The 19,873-nt window shown below is 39.8% G+C and overlaps 1 pseudogene; it reads left to right on the top strand.

Annotated features, from left to right (window-relative positions):
- Positions 1 to 282: 282 nt before the first annotated feature.
- LOC131901929 (THUMP domain-containing protein 1-like) lies at positions 283 to 1,334 on the top strand (annotated as a pseudogene).
- Positions 1,335 to 19,873: the final 18,539 nt, after the last annotated feature.

Below are 19,873 nucleotides of genomic sequence, written 5' to 3'. Positions count from 1 at the left end.
AGAGAAAACTCAAACTGAGGGAATTCTGGAAATGACCCTCACACACTGATAATGAGAGACTTCAGTACTTAACTCTCATCAATAGACAGGTCATCTAGACAAAAAACAAAACAGAGAAAGGCTGTAGCTAACAGACATTATAAACCAGAAGTACCTAAAAGGTATTTACAGAACATTACACCCAAAGACAAAAGAATATACCCTTATCCAAACTAACTAGAAGACAGCGAGAGGATATTCAAATTAACAAAATCGTAAATGAAAACAGTTCCAGGAGACAGCATGGCGGCTGCCCAGTAGTCTCCTCAGCCCCTCAGAAAGCTCAAAGGCAAGGCCCAGTTCTTCCAGGCCAAGCAGGGTGGCGCTGTGAGGCCGGCGGCCCCAGCAGCTGGAGCCCGGTCTGCAGGGCATCCTCATCACCTGCAACATGAAGGAGCACAAGTGTGCTCAGAGGCCTACAGCCTGCTTAACGAGTATGGCGACGACATGTACAGGCCTGAAAAGTTTATAGACAAGGACCAGCAGCCCTCTGGATGTGAGGGAGAAGATGATGATGTTGAGGCTGCCTTGAAGAAAGAAGTTGGTGACATTAAGGCTTCTACAGAGATGAGGCTGAGAAGATTCCAGTCAATGGAGAGCGGAGCAAATAATGTAGTCTTTATCAGGACCCTTGGGATAGAACCTGAGAAATTAGTGCATCACGTTCTCCAGGATATGTACAAACCAAGAAAAAGAAGATACGTGTTATTCTGTGAATGTTGCCCATCTCAGGCACATGCAAAGCTTTCTTAGAAGATATGAAAAAATATGCAGAAACATTTTTGGCGCCCTGATTTAAAGCCCCAAAGAAAGGGACATTTCAGATTGTCTACAAATCTCGAAATAACAGCCATATAAATAGAGAAGAAGTTATTAAAGAGTTGGCAGGAATAGTGGGCAGCCTCAATTCAGAAAAGAAAGTGGATCTCACTAATCCAGAGTACACAGTGGTAGTCGAAATCATCAAAGCTGTGTGTTGCCTGAATGTTGTGAAAGTTTATGTGCTATTCAGAAAATACAACCTCCAAGAGGTAGTGAAGAGTGCAAAAGACTCACAGCCTCACCCAAAGCTGGGAAATGGCAAAGAAGCAAAATTGGAACCTGATGGCAAGTTGAATCAAAGTGATCCTGCAGAAGGGAAAAATAACCAGCAGGTGGCACCAGAGAGCAGCGAGAAACTGGGGCAGAGAAATCCAAGGTCTGAAACTCAGGCAGGGAGTGAGGGAGAAGCTAAACCTGAACTTAAAAGTCAAGTCTCAGAAGGACCCACGTCAAATGAAAATGAGTTCTCATAGGTCATTCTGTGGGGGAGGTAGGTCTCAGCTGGGGTTCTGCAACAAGCTATTGTGGTTCCTTGTAAAATTGTGATAATATGTTTTGGCTCTTGTGTGCTGCTTAATGCTGATCTCACAATTGCTGTGGACAGTTTTGTTAGAGCCCTTCCAGGCCTTCATGTCAGAGTGTACAGACCCATGCACTGTTACCTAGGGGAGGGTGGTAGGAAGAAGGCATTGGCCTCTGCCTCCTGATTACTTTCTCTAGTTTCCCTTTAAGCACTGCCAACTGATGTGGAACTGAACAGCATCTTAGTGGGAAATCAGCAGGACATTCTCATTCTGAGGAAGTTATGTGCTATATACAGCTCAGCTGTCCCTGCCGCTTCATTGTACACACAGAGAAGTGGCACTGGATTATATGGGAATCACTTTGTGATGGCTTTGTATGTTTATGGTGATATTTTATTTGTGCTGAAATGTGATTTTATTTGTATGTTAATAAATAAAGTTGCCTGGAGATCAGAGGTGAAAGCGAGCCATTAAGCAGAAGTCCGGCAGTGGTAGCACACAAGGACACAGCCAAGCGTGGTGACCTGAGTCTTTAATCCCAGTACCAACCATAGAGACCAGGAGGTCTGTATAGATAGGCAGTGACGAGGAAGTCATGTGGCTGGGCTTAGAGTCAATGAGAAGGCAGAACAGAAAAGCAATAAAGAGACAAGTCACACAGGGAGAAGCTCTCTCTCTGGGGAAGGACGGCGGGGTGAGTGGTAAGCTAAAGGTAGTCTTGGCTCTTCGCTAGTGCTCTGATTTTTTTGGCTTTAAGTCTGTATTTGGCTCTATGTTTCTTATTTAATAAGACCATTTAGAATTTCGTCTACATACGTTTTGTGTTTTTCTTATTATGTTTGTTTTAATGTTCAGAGCAAATCTGATGGCCCATCAATGCAGTTTCTGTAGAGAAGATGTGAGGTAGACGAGGACTGTTGTAGGTGCAGACCCATGGGTATTTCTTGTAAGGTTAGGGATGAGGAATCACTCTGCTGAGTCACTTCGTATAACTAGTACATAAACGACCACGAACATCTACTGCTCCATGGTTTCACTGGACTGCTGTCCAAGCTGTCCTTTCAGTTTGTCGTGCTTTCAGGAATTCCTCACAGGTAGAGATTGTAAAGGGCAGAAGCGACCTGTGAGCACTGCAAAACTGTCCAGGTGGGGACTGAGAAGTGGCTGTAGCGTTAGGTTGGGAAAAAGGTTTGTGCTTAACTCTTAAAACAAGTTAGGAAGTAGTATAAATACTATGGTTCCTGGCACAAGTGGCTAAAGAGCCAGTGACTTGAGAATATATTTCTTCTCAGCTAGAGGCTTGCTCGGTAAGTCAGACCAAGAGGATATGGGAGAAGCAGAGAATAGGCAGCACCTCGCTAATGTAGACGGGGCTGGAGCATCCTCAGGAGTTTTGACACATTAACTTAGGTCTGAGATTGAAACCGTCTTGAAAGGATATGTGTTAGTATCACTTAAGGGAAAAGGGAGGAGAGAATCCTGGTGACTTCTTGAGGCTTGCCCTGAGATAAAGGGACTTTTCTTTTAATAGTGTAGGATGAAGGGCCTGGGGATAAATTACCATTTGCTCAGACACAAAGTTCTGGAGCTTGGCAAAGTTGCTGCACTTCAGATTTTGATTTGCATTATGGTTTCGATTGTCTTTTTATTTATTTGTTTTTAGTGAAGCCCGAGTGTGAGGGGCTGTTTGCAGGTTGTACAGTGCTGTGTGCTCCTGGAATCTTAAGCTCACTTACTTATCTTGCTTTGCTTTCAGATCTGATGCCTTTATTTTCACTGACATTTCAGTGTGTTAGTTTACAGACAATCCCAGGGTGGGAATTGAGTGGGTTTTCGTTTGTTTGTTTTTTGTTATTTTAAGCTAAGGCAGTTAAAACAGAAAATAAAGAAGCAGAAACCAAACCCTAGTGCTGTGGGCCAGTGTGCCTGTCTGCTCTACAGACAAAGGAGGTAAGCCTGGTACTGTAAGATACGTTTCTCCAATGCTGAACACAGTTTTCAAAACTTTTTACTTGCATTTTGTTCTTGGTACAGCTGACTGTTCAGGTTGTTTTCAAAGTTCTGATATTTTAAAAAATAAAAATGAATTTGTTCAATTAAAATAAAGTTCCATAACAATAGACACCCAGAAATTCCAGAGATTTCATCAAATTCTAAATCTAAAAGAAGAGGATAATTTTCTCAATAGGCACCATTTAGCAAAGTTAAATCAAGATCAGATAAACAGATCTATAACTCCTAGTGAAATAGAAGTAAGCAAAAAAAAAAAAAAAAGTCCAGGTCTTAGTGCAGGATTCTACTGGACTTTCAAAGAAGAGTTAACGCTAATCTTCCTAAAATTATTTCTCAAAATAGAAATAGAAGGAACACTGCCCAATTTATTTTATGGGGCCACAGCTATCCTGACACTCAAACCACCTAAAGACTAAACAAAGAAAGACAAATTACAAATTTCCCTTATAAACATAGATGCCAAAATACTCAATAAAATGCAAACCAAATTTAAGAACACATCTAAAAGGTCACCCACCATGACCAAGTGGACTTTATCCTAGAGATGCAGGGACGGTTCAATATATGATAATCAATCAATGTAATTGACCATATAAACAAATTGACACACAAAAACCTCATGAACATCTCATTAGATGCAGAAAAGGCCTTTGACAAAATCCAGCATGATAAAAGTCTTAGAGAGAGCAGGGTATGTTAGTTAGAGTTTCTATTGTTGTGAAGAGACACCATGACCACAGCAACTTTTACAAAGGAAAATATTTAATTGGAGCTGTCTTACATTTTCAGAGGTTTAGTCCATTATCATCATGGCAGGACATGATAGTGAGCAGGCAGACATGGTGCTGAAGAAGGAGCTGAGAGTTGTACATCTTGATCCAAAGGTAGCAGAAGGAGACTGTGACACACTGAAAGCAGCTTGAGCATATAAGGCCTCAAAGCCTGCCCCATGACACACTTCCTCCATCAAGGCCACACCTATTCCAACAAAACCACACCTCCAAAAAGTACCACTCCCTATGGACCAAGTATTCAAACATATGAGCCTATGGGGGCTACAGCTATTCAAATCACCATAGTAGAGTACAAGGAACATACCTCAACATAATAAAGGCAGTTTACAAAAAGCCCATAGTCAACATCAACTAAAATGGAGAGAAATTCAAAGCAATTCCACTAAAATCAGGAACAAGACAATGCTGTACACTCTCCCCATATCTATTCAATATAGTACTTGAAGTCTTAGCTAGAGAAATAAGAGAAGTGAAGGAGATCAAAGGGATACGAATTGAAAGGGAAGAAGTCAAGGTATCTTTATTTTCAAATGAGATGATAGTACATATAAGTGACCTTAATATTTCACTGGGGGAATTCCTACAACTGAGAAACCCCTTCAGCAAAGTGTCTGCATACAAAATTAACTCATAAATGTCAGTAGCCTTTCTGTATACAAATGACAAATGGCTGAGAAAAAAATCAGGGAAACAATATCTTTTACAAAAGCCTTAAATAATATTAAATGTCTTGGACTAACTCTCACCAAGTGAGAGTGTTGTATAATAAAAATTCCAATTCGTTGAAGAAAGAAATTAAAGAAGATATCAGAAGATGGAAAGATCTTCCATGAACATAGTAAAAATGGCTGTCCTTCTAAAAGCAATCTACAGATTCAATGAAATCCCCATCAAATTCCAACACAATTCTTCACAACCTTGAAAGAACAATTCTGAGCCTCATATGGGAAAACAAAAAACCAGGATATAGCTAAAACAATTCTGAACAATAAAGTGACGGCTCGAGGTCTCTTCATTCCCTATTTCAAATTGTATTACAAAGCCATAGTAATAAAAACAGCATGATATAGGCATAAAAACATACACATTGAACAATTGAATCAAATTGAAGACCCAGACATAAATCCACCTGATATTTTATAAAGAAGTTGTAAACACACACTGGAAAAAAACCCAGCATCTTCAATAAATTGTGCTAGTCAAACTGGATGTCTGCATGTATAAGAATGCAAATAGACCCATATTTATCACCTAGCACAGAACTCAAGTCCAAATAGATCAAAGACTTCAAAATAAAATCAGATACAGTGAACATGATAGAAGAGAAAATGGGGAATAGCTTTGAACTCACTGGCAAAGCAAAAGACTTTATGAACAGAACATTATTAGCACAGATACTAAGATCAACAATTAATAAATGGGACCTCACAAAACTGAGAAGCTTTGGCAAGGCAAAGGACACCATCCATAGGACAAAATGGCAGCTTACAGAGTGGGAAAATATATATTTTTCAACAGTTTCACATCTTTTTTTTTTTTAAATTTTTATTTTGCAATACAATTCAGTTCTACATATCAGCCACAAATTCCCTTGTTCTCCCCCCTCCTGTCCCCCTCACCTTCCCCCCAGCCCGCCCCCCATTCCAATCTCCTCCAGGGCAAAGCCTTCCCCACAGACTGAGATCAACCTGGTGGACTCAGTCCAGGTAGGTCCAGTCCCCTCCTCCCAGGCCGAGCCAAGGGACCCTGCATAGGCCCCAGGTTTCAAACAGCCGACTCATGCAATGAGCACAGGACCCGGTGCCACTGCCTGGATGCCTCCCAAACAGATCAGGCCAATCAACTGTCTCACCCACTCAGAGGGCCTGATCCAGTTGGTGACCCCTCAGCCATTGGTTCATATTTCATGTGTTTCCGTTTGTTTGGCTATTTGTCTCTGTGCTTTATCCGACCTTGGTCTCAACAATTCTCACTCATATAAACCCTCCTCATTCTCGCTAATTGGACTCCCAGAGATCCACCCGGGGGCCTAGTCATGGATCTCTGCATCCAGATCCCTCAGTAGTTGGATGAGGTTTCTAGCACGACAATTAGGGTGTTTGGCCATCCCATCACCAGAGTAAGTCAGTTCGGACTGTCTCTCGACCATTGCCAGCAGTCTGTTGTGGGGGTATCTTTGTGGATTTCTGTGGGCCTCTCTAGCACTTTGTTTCTTCCTATTCTCATGTGGTCTTCATTTACCATGGTCTCCTATTCCTTGTTCTTCCTCTCTGTTGTTGATCCAGCTGGGATCTCCCACTCACCCAAGCTCTCTTTCCCTTGACCCTCGCCCTTCACTACCCCCACTCATGTCCAGGCTGTTCATGTAGATCTCATTCCATTTCTCTGTCATTGGGCGATCCCTGTGTCTTTCTTGGGGTCCTGTTTTCCAGGTAGCCTCCCTGGTGATGTGAGTAGCAGTTCAGTCATCCTTGTTCCACATCTAGTATCCTGTTATGAGTGAGTACATACCATGTTTGTCTTTCTGAGTCTGGGATACCTCACTCAGGATGCCCAAATGCAAATGAGAACTGCCTTAGGATTCCATCTTATACCTATCAGAACAGCTAAGATCAACAACACAAGTGATAGCTCATGCTGGTGAGGATGTAAAATCAGGGGAACACTCCTCCATTACTGATGGGAGTACAAACTTGTAAGCCTCTATGGAAATCAATATGGTGTTTCCCCAGAAAGTTGGAATTGATCTACCTCAAGACTTAGCTATACAACTTTTGGTATATATCCACAGGACACTTTATCTTACCACAAAGACACTTGCTGAACTATTTTCATTGCTGCTCTATTCATAATGGCCAGCAATGGGAAACAACTTAATTGTCTCTCAACACAAGATTGAGTAAAGAAAATGTACATTTACACAATGGAGTATTATTCAACTGTTAAAATATGTGACCATGAAATTTGCAGGCAAATCAATAGAACTAGAAAAAAAATCATCCTGAGTGATATAACCCACCCAAAAAAATAAATATGGTATACATTCACTTGAATGTGGATATCAGCAAATTAATAAATGGTAACCAAGCTGTATTCCATAGACCCAGAGAGGTTAGTTGCAGAGGAAAGGATGAAGATATACAGTTGTATTTCCCTGGGAGTAAAAAAAAAAAATAGATTTTATGGGTGAACTGGGGTAAAGGGGGTGGAAACAGGAGGATCAGGTGGAGAAGGGGAGAGGAGATAGGATGGCAGAGGGAATATGGGAAAGACAGGTGGAACGAAGGGGTATTTGAGTCACCTGGTATGGAAACCTAGTGCCGTGGAAACTTACTAAATTATATGAAGGTGTTCCTAATGAGGTCTCCTAATAATGGGGGAGATGGCATCCCAGCTTGCCATCTCTTTTCACTAAATGAGGCTTCCAGTACTGGGAATGGGTTGCATTCAATGCTGTTGACCAAAGGGGTCCCAGGAAAACACCTAAACAACCCAGTCTGTTGCCAAGACAATGAGTAGCCCTCTGCAAACTGACAGTGTGGCCCCATTGCTAAACATAACACTCACACAACTTATTGAACATGGAGAGGTGGGCTGGTGCCTACATAGAATCTTCATTCCTATGTTCTAATGTCTTTGGTGAGGAAAGGTACTCTTCAGGATACTAAAGAGAAATATATACACCAAGCCCTCCACAAAACCTGTGATCTACAATCTCTCCTGTCTGCAAGATATGCTAGGGCAATTGTGGCACAAACCCTGTGAGAGTGGCCAATCAATATCTCATTTGACTTAATTCCCACTCCATGAGATAGAACCCACACCTGACACTTTTTGGGTTACTAACCAGTGTGGGATGACTCAGCCCTAACAGGCCTGAGGGTCAGTTGACCCAAACCAGTAATGAGAGCCAACCTGGTAATAAGATACTTCCTGGGAGCCAACCTGAGTTTGTCGAAGGGCCTTAGCAACAGCAGCTGAGACATGAGCTGAGATGATGTAGATCAATGAGAGGAAGCCATGTCACACCAGCTGATGTGTATTCATCAGACCTTCCCCTGGGGCAGGTGGAGTGGGGGTGGGGAGTGGATGGTATATAAGGCATGCTTCTTCCTGAATAAACTGAGCTTGTTGTTTCAACATCTTCTCAGAGTTTGTGTTGTTGAATCTGTGCCTACTTGCCCCCTCCCACAAAGGGAATAACACAGGGCCCTGCCACAAACCAGAGATTAGATAGCCCAAATACTACTGCTCAAAAAAAAATCAAATACACAAACACACATAGACACACACAGACACACACAGACACATAGACACAGACACAGACACAGACACACACATACACACACACTCCTAATGATATCCTGCTATAATCATAGATCAGTGCCTTATTCAGCCATCATCAGAAAACCTTCCTCCTGAAGCAGACAGCAGATGTTGCAAAGACCCACTCTTGATTGAATTCTGGGTCATGAAAGTAATCAGAGGAGGATTAAAAAGTTTCAAGAATGAATGACAATGAAAGCATAATATTTCAGAACCTTTAGGATATAGAAAAGGCAGTTCTAAGATGAAAGTTTACAGCTGGGAGCACTTATGTTAAAAAAAAATCAGAGTAATATCAAAAAGAACTTAACAGCATACCTCAAGCTCTAAGAACAATAACTAACTAATCCCCAAAGCAGTGGATAAAAAGAAAGAAAAATTAGGACAGCTATTAATGAAACAGAAAATCAATATAAAATCAATGAAACAGCAGATAATTTGTGCTTCTAAAAATAAAATTGACTAACCTCTATTCAAACTAAATAAAAATGAGAGAAGACTGGAGAGAAGACTCAAATTAATTGGAGATGAAAAATACGTTTTATACACACACACACACACACACACACACACACACACACACACACCCCAATAACGAACTTGCTGAGAAACATAACCAAGACAAAAAACTCTCATTTACTACTAACATAGCAAGAAAGATAAAATAGATAGTAATAAACCCATATAAAGAGACAAAAGATCTACAGTGAAAACTTTAAAACAACAAAGAAAGAAACTAAGGACACTAGAAAATGAAAAGATCTCTTATGTGCTCTTTTTGGATCAGCAGAAACTATATAGTGAAAAAGGCTACATACTTGAACAAAACTGTTCTAGATATAGGGAGTGGCAAGAACTTTCTGAATATAACTCCAATAGTTCAAGAAATAATTAAAAGAATTGACAAATTCTATTCCATCAAACTGAAAACTTCTGCATAGTGAAGGAAACAACCAAATGAAGAGACAGCCTATGGCATGGAGAAAATGTTTGCCATATGTATGCTTGAGAGAGAATTAGTTTCTAAACATAATTAGTCCCCAAACATTTTACAATATTAAAGAAATATAGAAATTATAAATGAGTGAAAAAGTTGTCAGTATCCTTAGCCATCATTTAAATACAAGTTAGAATTATATTCAGATTCCACTTCACCCCAGCCAGAATGGCTAACATTAAGCATTAAGAAATCAAATGACAACAGATCTAAGACAGCATACCAGAGATACTTGGTGTGGTGATTTGCGTGAGAATGTCCCCCATTTGCTCATAATTTGAATGTCTGGTGCCCACTTAGTGGATGAATTAAGAGGTATGACCTTGTTGGGCAGTGGTGGATGATCTCTGTGAGTTCAAGGCCAGCCTGGTCTACAGAGCGAGATCCAGGACAGGAACCAAAACTACACAGAGAAACCCTGTCTCGAAAAACCAAAAAAAAAAAAAAAAAAAAAAAAAAAAAAAGGTATGGCCTTGTTGGAGGAGGTATGTTACTGAGGGGGGTGGGCTTCAAGGTTTCAAAAGCCCATGTCATTTCCAGTTAGCTGTCTCTCTCTTTATTGTGGTTCTCTCAATATGTAAGCTCTTGGCTACTGCTCCAGTGCCATGCCCATCATGATAGTCATGGACTAACCTTCTGAAACTGTAAGCAAGCCCACAATTAAATGCTTCCTTTTATAAGTTCCCTTGATCATGGAACATATCAGAATGGTATAGAACAGTAACTAAGACATTTGTGCTGTGGGATGTTCTGTACGGCAAATGTGTTGCTGATTAGTCAATAAATAAAACACTGATTGGCCATTGGCTAGGCAGGAAGTGTAGGCAGGACAAGGAGGAGAATAAAGCTGGGAAGTGGAAGGCTGAGTCAGAGAGACACTGCCAGCCGCCACGATGACAAACAGCATGTGAAGATGCCGGTAAGCCACGAGCCACGTGGCAAGGTATAGATTTATAGAAATGGATTAATTTAAGCTGTAAGAACAGTTAGCAAGAAGCCTGCTACGGCCATACAGTTTGTAACCAATGTAAGTCTCTGTGTTTACTTGGTTGGGTGTGAGCGGCTGTGGGACTAGCAGGTGAGAGAGATTTGTCCTGACTGTGGGCCAGGCAGGAAAACTCAAGCTACACATTTGCACATCCATTTTTGTTGCTGGATTATTCAGTCAAGATATGGAACCATCAGATGTATATCAATAGACATGAAGAAAATGTAATACACACACACACACACACACATACACTCAAAATGGAGCTTTTTCAGCTTTAAGGAAGATTGAAATTATGTCATTTGAAGAAAATATATGGAACTGAACATCATCAAGTTAAACAATCAAAATACAAGAAGACAAATATGTTTTTTTTTTCTCACAGGAATAATCTGGATTAAAAACATATATTTAGGAACAGATGAAGAAAGGTAACTATCACAATGGATGAAATGATCTAAAAGGAATGTGGGGGATAAGAAGAGAGGGTAGTAGGAGGGAAAAAGGAAAGACAAACATAGTATGTCCTCTTTCATATATAGAATCTGGACTTAAATATGAATATTATATATATTATTACTATTTTTTGGATTTCATTTTCAAAAGTAACACCAAAGTGATTGTTTAGCACTCAGTATATATTATGCCAAGATACTTGTGTGGTATTTTCAACCATGAAAATAGTCACAAAAATCTCTTTCCAGAAAATGCTTGTATTCCAGTGTAGGACAGGATTTTGGTGGAAGTGTGAGAAAGGAAATAAAGAGACAATAGGAATATGAAAATGATTATTTTCATTATTAAGGTCATGGAAGAGTGATGTGGGTTAGGTATGAATTTGTCAGGAAAAAAGTTTTCTGATCATGTAATTAGTTAGGTTAGACCTGAAAACAGATAAGAAGGCTGATACAATGTGAAGAAATGGGAGAAGTACCTTCCAAGAAATAGGAAATAGGCAGGAAATATCCAAAATAGAACCCAGTTTTATAGTTTGGGGATGGAATAAGAGATAGTGGAGTCTAAAGAAAATTGAAAATCAGGTTAGGAAGATGAAAGTCAGAGAGTCTTGATTCATATAGCATCTTTTAAGGTCATGATATGGATTTTTGGTTCTGTTTTATGTACAATGGGAAGCAATTAGGACACTTTAAACATGAGAATAACACTGATAAGAGACTGTTGTAGTGCTCTAAAGAGGATATGAATTAGACTGAGTTTTATCCAGGAAGATAAGCAATGGGATGAATAGACTGAGTTTTAGCCAGGAAGATAAGCAATGGTTGAATTCAGGTTTTATGTATAGTTATAGAAAAGTGGAATTGATGGTTTGGTTATGGAATTTAAGGTGAAAAGTCTAGGGTGAAATAGTGGGCATGACTGTAAGATATTGTCCTGTTTTCTTCCTATTGCTTTAGTAAACATCATGACCAGAATTAATTTGGCGAGGAAAGGGTTTATTTTATCTTAAGCTTTCATCTCATCATGAAGGGAAGTCAGGGAAGTAACTCAAACCTGGAGTCTGGAAGTAGGACTTAGAGCACAGGCCATGGGGGAACATTACTTGCTCTTTCCATTTTGCTCAGCCTGTTTTCTTATACCACCTAGGACCAACTGCCTAGGAGTGGTACAACTCTCAGTGCTCTGGGCCCTTCCACATCAACCATTAATTAAGAAAATGCCTCACAGTCTTGCCTATGGGCCAGTACGATGGAGGTATTTTCTCAATTGAGATACTCTCTTCCCAGATGACCCTAGCTTGTGTCAAGTTGACAAAAAGCTATGCAGGATGCCATCTAAGATTCTCCCTGCTGTATACATTCTATATCTTCTATAATTCTTACTTCACCATGAGAAGAATTTATATATATGATCAGATGGCATTTTTATGATATGTGATGTTGTCTTAAAAGACAACAAAGTTGATTTTACTGGGTGCTTTATTTAATCAGGTAAGCCTTTAAAAATTTAAGCAGCAGGTGCATTTCCCATCATGTAGAGGAGAGCATGAGGCAAACTGCCTACATTGGCTTTGTGTCCAGAAACTGGAGGCAATGTGCAGAAGCTGAGAGTGATCTCAAGCTAAAACCCAGTAAGACAACTCAACCCTATAGATGCAAGAAATTGAATTCTTATAAGAGTATGAATGAGCTTGGACAATAACCCTGAACTTGAGGTGAGAATTGTAGCCTGAGTAATACTGATTACAGCTTTATGAGATCTTGAGCACATGATCCAGGTAATCCACATACAAACTCCTCACCCACAGAAGCTGTGAAATACTAATGTGAACTTTTGAGTGGCTTAAGTTTTGATAATTTGTTTTTATAGTGATTAAAAACAAACACAGATAATTTCTAAGATATTGACCAAAATGTGGGAGCCCGTTCTCGGGTTCCTCGTGGCTTTACCCAGCAGGTCCACATAGAGGATGATTAGACCACGGGCCTGAGTGCAGGTGTCTGAGATGGTCTGCACTTGGCTGTGCTGGGGGAGGAGGTCTTTTGCTCCACCCCTTGGCGTCTCTATAAAAACCCTGGGGCAGAGACAGTCGGGGCCCGTTGGAATAGGTTCCAGGCCCTCTCGAGGCTATCCTTTATTTTCTATCTGTTTATCTCCGCGATATTCTCCGCAATAAATCCTTCTATCTAATATTTCCTGCTGCTCGCACTCAAGAAAACTCTGGGGAACTGTGGGGGTGGTTGGGTAAACGCCCCACAGAATGGCGCCATGAACAGGGACTAAAGAAAAAAGAAAAAAAAGGGACTAAAGAAAATAAAGGGGGGACTAAAGACAAATGAACAGGGACTAAAGACAAAGTAATAGGGACTAAAGATAAAGGAAAATAATAGTTTTATTACAGAGTTTTTGGCGAAAGTGCTGAGTTCAGCCCTGCCAGTGGATGAGGCATGCCAGTGTTATGGAAAATATATATTTTTATATATATTGAGAGGCAGGGGTTTTATCCTCGAGAGAAAAGGAAAGCGGACTGGAAGGATGTCCGATGCTGCAGCGAAATTCTCTTCTGTCGAAATTTTCTATCTTCTATTCCTTTCTCAATTTCTATCTGTGAAAAATAAGTATAAGGTATAGTGTAGTAATATAGTGTAGGAAAAACTTAGAAATGTAAGATTGTGTAGGAAAAAATAAATAAGGCAACTAGACAGGAAAAACTCTACAATTTTCTAACTTTGGGGGATATAAACGAAACTGGGAAAAAAAAAATCTTTCTTTGGGCTTTTTGGGTAGTAAAAAAGCTCTTTGAGCTTATGGGGAAGAAAGAGTTTCCTATGGAAGCTTTTGTCCTGGAGACAACTGCAATGCTAAGTCCAAGCAGCAGGAGAAAGTGATTTCTCCGAGGCAAAAATGGGGGTGTAAAAAGCCAAAGTTTAAAGTTGGGAAGTTTTGGGAAAAGTTGGTCTTTCTCCTAGGGGGAAAAAAATCTTTCTCTTAAACTAAAAAGCTTTTCTTGAAAAATTTGGGGGAAAAAAAACTCTCTAAAAAGTCTTAATCTTTCTCAAACTAAAAGGTCTCTTAAACTTAAAAACTAAAGCCTTTAACTTTCTCAGAGGGACAAATTAGAATCACCTGAAGATATTAATATGGGGACCACCTGTGATTAGCTCTAAGGGAAAAACAACAAACCTCTTAAGACAGCAAAACCTCTAAGTTCTGTTTTGCAAGCTTTAAAAATCCTCCCTGCAATGCAGGAGGCAGGGACAAGTTCCTAAAAACCTCTTCTAAGCTCTGTCTCTTCAAGCAAGTAAAAGACAGTGGGTCAGAGTACCCTGAGGGAAACACTTGGGAGAGTGTGGGTAAAGAGCTACAAAGCCCAAAAGGGCAGGAAACTTTACCTGAGAAAAGCAAAAAAGCCAAGCTTTTCAGTTACAGCCGAGCTGAGGCATCAAGGGTTTTGTTTGTGAGTGAGCATTTCAGAATGAAAAGGTGCTCCTAAATCAAAGATCCCCTGAAGCATTGTATCTTTGCTTCTGACCAAAAACCCAGAGGCGACTGGCCAGCGTCTGAGTTGGGGTGCATTTCAGGGATACTAGGGTTCCTGTAGTTGTAGACTTCCTGGAGCACAGAGCTGAGGCAGGAAGGTGCAGGACCCAGGGGGAAGATTGCCAATGAACAAAGCTAAAGCCAGTGGGAATGGCACAGTTGTCCACTTTCCTGCAAGTCCCGGGTTGATAGGTCCACAGCTGCAAAAAGAAATCTGAGAAAAAGCTTTTCTATCAAAGTAAAGACTTTTCTGGGAAAACAGTAAAGCTGAACTGTGTCTGAAGCAGTTGTGCTGCTGAGTCAGAATGCTGTCTGGGGAAAGAGCCCAGTCAGGGCAGAACAGAACTATCCAGGAGTAAAGCTTTTTCTGTCAGAGAAAGCACCTCTTTGAGAAAAGCTTTGTTTCAACTGACTCCCCTGAGATGAGGGAGTGTAGCCCTGAGGGGTGATTGCCTCTGGAATAAGCTCTGTCCTTGAGCACCTAGACAAGCAAACACAACCCACTGGGGGACTGGGCCAGGTGAAGGCCTGATGAAACAAAACGCCTGTTCTAATGGGAGTTTAGAAATGGCAAAAACCCCTCATTAGATTTTCAGTCTGTACACAAACCACACAGACCCCAAAAACAGAAACGGACAAAAAGCCCCTACCTTCAGTAGCAGGGAAAGCCGCCACTGTAGTGTCGGAAACTGTTTCTGGGGTAGAGCGGATAAACTGAGACCAAACTGGGAACTGTCTGGGAGAAAGACTCTGAAGAAAGAGATGGGACATATTCCTCCCCAGAAAAATATGACCTGAAAAAGCTGCTAGAATTTGAGGCAGATTCGGGGGGAGAAAAAAAGCCCCTACTTCCAAAGGCAGCTAGGAGAGGTACAGAGCCGCAGATACCTGAAGCTCTGCATCTGGGGAAGGAAGGAACAAGCAAAATGGGATAGATCAGTGGGAGAAAATCTCTCTGAAAGAGCTGTGGAAAAGCTGTTGTACATGATCTTGTTTTTCACTGACTGGCTAAGACAAACACAAGCCCCTAGGAAAGTTGCTATCAGAAATGCCAGCCTCAATGCCGGCTAACGAGGCAGGTGCAGTTCTGATTTGGGGGCCAGTGTCAAATGAAAGAGAGACACCTGTTAAAGCCAGCTGAGGAGAGAATAGGAATCTCCCAATGTGCCATAGCTGAAAATGTAAAATGCTTGTTCAAATCTCCCGTTGCAAAAGCAAAAAAGTTTGTTCAAACCTCCTGGGCAAGAATTTGTAAGCAAATCTGCTAAAAAAGAACTTAGAAGTTGACTCTCAGACCCAAAAAGAACGATGGGAAATGATTGATATAAGGGACCTATATGGGACTGATATTACTATGGACTGATATAAGGGAAATGCATTCTGGGAAAGGTAGTTTTTCCCCTAAAGATTGCGACATTGCCCTGAAACACTTTTGTCAGCTCGAAAATACATTCATGGTAAACTTAAAATACAGCTTTTAAAAGAATAAGGAGGAAAATCATCTAAGAGTTTAAGTGTCAGTTCCAATGAAAAAATGAAAGGATATGGAACTAGGCGCTTCACGGTTTGTGCCTCCATTGGTAAAATGTCTTATTTACCCTAATAGCTGTGCAAAGTTTTTACGGTAGTTGGATGACAGAAAGCTACCTTTAAGAGCAAACAAGCCACTTTAAAATCCTTAAAACAAGAGAGAGCAGTTTATACACTGAACGTTGTCTTAGATATGAAGAAACTTATGTTGAAATTAAAAAAGTTCTTTGCCTTTTGAACAAACTGCCTACAATGAGTGATTCCTCTGCAAATCTAATTAAGGGGATAAGAAACAGGCATTCAAAAAGAAAAGACTGCTTTATAGATGGGAAACAAACTTCAGAAAATCTAGCTGTCTTAAAAAAATAGTTGCTTCACCTGAAAATTCCTTGTAAGAAATCAATGCTAAATACTACAGCTGCTAATAATATCGGGAGTTAAAGCTAATGTGTTGAGTCAGAAAGAACATTTATGTTGATTCCTTTGAATAGTAACAGTTTTGGGGAAAACACTGGAACTAACAACAATCCAGTCAAAATGTTTCAACAAATCCAAGACGCTATTCCACAAAAGAAAGCTGCCATGCTTTGTGGGCCATATTAGAGCTCACTCCAATCTTCCTGGTCCTTTAGCTGAGGGTAATGCAAAATGGAAAGATCCCTGCTTGGGATTATGGAAGGGTCCCGATCCTGTGTTAATATGGGGTTGAGGACATGTTTGTGTTTTTTCACAAGAGGAGAGGGAAGCTCGGTGGTTACCGGAGCATTTCCTAAGGAGTGTGGAACTAAGGAAGGTCAGCTCCAATGACGTTCCTACAATGGAACCAGAATGAAAGTGGCTCGATTAGTGTTTCTGAGGTTTTGTTATTGGTTGATGCAGGCAGTGAGGAAACAGAGTTCGGAGCTGTGCCGCTTTTGGCTTTACTAGCTCCTTTAGAAAAATACTTTATATCACCTAATAGCTGTGCAGTATTTGGCAAAGACCTTGCAGCAGCTAAATACGGTAATTTCACCCCCAGTGTGAAGTGAAGTTTTTCCATAGAACAAACCAAAAGTACTGCTGTAATAGAAACGTTTGAATGAATTGAAGCACTTAGGGGAACTATTATGAATTTGGGTGAAGGGACAGCCTCTAGTTAAAAACCGTTTACCGCTGACAGTGCCTCTCTGCCGGTTCCGGAACGGCTGAGAGAACTGGCAACTTTGGAGTGTGGCATCATCCCAGGAAGGTTACAGTCCCCTAGCAACAACTATCACAATTCTATAACAACAACACTCACTAAATCCCAGTGTTTTATAACAAAGCTGACTATAAAATCTAAACTTTAGCAATGATGTACGTACTTCCTGTCTAGTTAAGAAAATCTCTCTAATAGAGATAGTGATAATAATTAAGAGTAAGAAATAGAAAAACATGAAAATAAGATATGTGAGTTTGTAAAAATTCTCTTGTTAGATCTGTGTTAAGAAATCTTTAGGTGTTTTCTAAGTTAAATATATGCTAATGGTAGCCCTATATAAGTTTGTAAAATAGATCTATAGAGTTCATTTAAGAATATAAGCTTGGCCGGGCGGTGGTGGCGCACGCCTTTAATCCCAGCACTTGGGAGGCAGAGCCAGGCGGATCTCTGTGAGTTCGAGGCCAGCCTGGTCTACAGAGTGAGTTCCAGGAAAGGCGCAAAGCTACACAGAGAAACCCTGTCTCGAAAAACCAAAAAAAAAAAAAAAAAAAAAAAAGAAAAAAAGAAAAAAAAAAGAATATAAGCTTGCAAGAAATATCTAAGGTAGTCTTAAGACATGTAGTAATAAGCTTGTAAGAAGTGAAGATACTAGTTGTAAATGTAAGTTTAAATAAGAAATAAGGAGTATATAAGAAGTAATAAGAAATATATTTGCTAAAGTAGTTCTATAGTTTCCTTAAGGAGTATAAGTAGATGTTAATGTTATATATGAGTTTGTAAAAACGTGTAAATGTTGAATGTGAGTCTAAATGCCTTGCAAGGCAAAAGGTTATATGAGTTTGTAAAATGTATGTTAAGTGTGAGTCTATTCTTAATGTATATGGTTGAAAGAACCTGAGACACGGAAGGAAGTGTCCTAGGAGACTGCAAAGCAGGCAGTCTGAGCGGTTTTCAAAAGCTCCAAAAGCCGCTAAGAAGCTAAGAATGGCGGACACGAGAACCAGCACAAGGCATCCGCAGCTGAGATCCGTGGAAAATCGACACAACACAGAAAAACCTGAGCTAACATAAAAAACTGTGCGGTTTAGAATACTACTGTACCTAAAAAGGTCTCTGGCTTGAGAATAAGTTCAGAGACACTTGTTTGAACAAAAATTGTTAACTGCGAAAAGTTTCGGTTGAAAAAGTCTCTTCATATTTGGAAGTGAAAGCCTGATACTAGAATTTATTTCTTGTTTGAACTTTTTGAACTTAAAATCAGATAAAACTACAAAAAGATTTTGGTTATGGATTTCTTCATATTTGGAAGGCTCGTACCAGAATTTATCATTTGAATTTTGGGACTTAAGAAATGAAATGAACAATAGAGATTTCATTGCAATGGGACAATTTTGAGTTTACTTATAGTAATGACCTAGGAACTGTTTTCTGGAATTGGGTTAAAAATGGAACTGTTTAAATGAAGAAATTTATTATTTCTACCTAGAGTCAAGATGTGTATGCATATATGCTTTATTAATTGGTGATTCATGTATTCTGTGCTAAAAATGCAATTGTTTTGTGGAACTGTTTATGTAAAAATGGAATTACATACAGAACTGGTTTTGTGTTACAAACGGAACTGTTTAAATTGAAAAGTTTGGGTTTTCTAACTAGGCTTGAGATTTTGCTTAAATTATAACGAAAGGGGGAAGAGCTAATATTCCTTAGTCTAATTTCAAAAGTTGTTTGAGGGATTAATGTTATGTTTTTGTTAGTAAGAAATGCAAATGGGGTATATTAAGAGACCACTTTTAAAGTGTAAAGAGTTTTTATTAAGAAACTGCTTTTGGATGTTTTGCTAAGTTTTCAAAGTGTTAATGGTTAGATTGAGAAGATTGCTTTTCAATATGGGTTTGTAGGAATTGTATGAGTTTGGGTTCTTCTAACTAGGTTTTAGATTTTGTTTAAAAAATTATAAAGAAAAGGAGGAGTTATGAGGTTGAATTATGTTTGCAGAAATTATATTTACCCTATTGATATTAATGCACCCTGGTTTTGTGGAGTTAAGGAATATTTAAGTTTGATATGAATACATTGAAGTTTTTCCTATGTTCTGTTAGCAAGAAAATTCAAATGATTGAGTTAAAGTTGTAAGACGGAGAAAATTGTTAACTATATTTAGCACCATATATGCTAATTCAAATGGTTCTGTGAAGAGTTTGCTTTGAGTTGTAAGACTGAGAGAATTGTGGCTATGTATAGCAATGTTTATGTTAACCTGTTAATGGTAATGATGAAGCTAAGGGATTCTTTAAGTTTGTAGTCGCCTTAAGAGTTTTTGGCTTAGAAAGGGCTTGAGGCAGCTAAGACTGCTGTAGTCACCTTGGACCTAATTCAAAAGAGAAATGTCATCTTTATCATCCTCTACTCCCATATTGGGAGGTATAACAGCTATGGAAATTGCTGTAAGCCATTAATAGTTATTTTTTTTTATATATATTAAGAAAGGGGGACCTGTGGGAGCCCGTTCTCGGGTTCCTCGTGGCTTTACCCAGCAGGTCCACATAGAGGATGATTAGACCACGGGCCTGAGTGCAGGTGTCTGAGATGGTCTGCACTTGGCTGTGCTGGGGGAGGAGGTCTTTTGCTCCACCCCTTGGCGTCTCTATAAAAACCCTG

This window comes from Peromyscus eremicus, unplaced genomic scaffold, assembly GCF_949786415.1.
Source record: "Peromyscus eremicus unplaced genomic scaffold, PerEre_H2_v1 PerEre#2#unplaced_690, whole genome shotgun sequence".
Lineage (NCBI taxonomy): Eukaryota > Metazoa > Chordata > Mammalia > Rodentia > Cricetidae > Peromyscus > Peromyscus eremicus.
The sequence above is the reverse complement of the archived record's forward strand: the minus strand, read 5'-3'. Positions and strand labels throughout refer to the sequence as shown.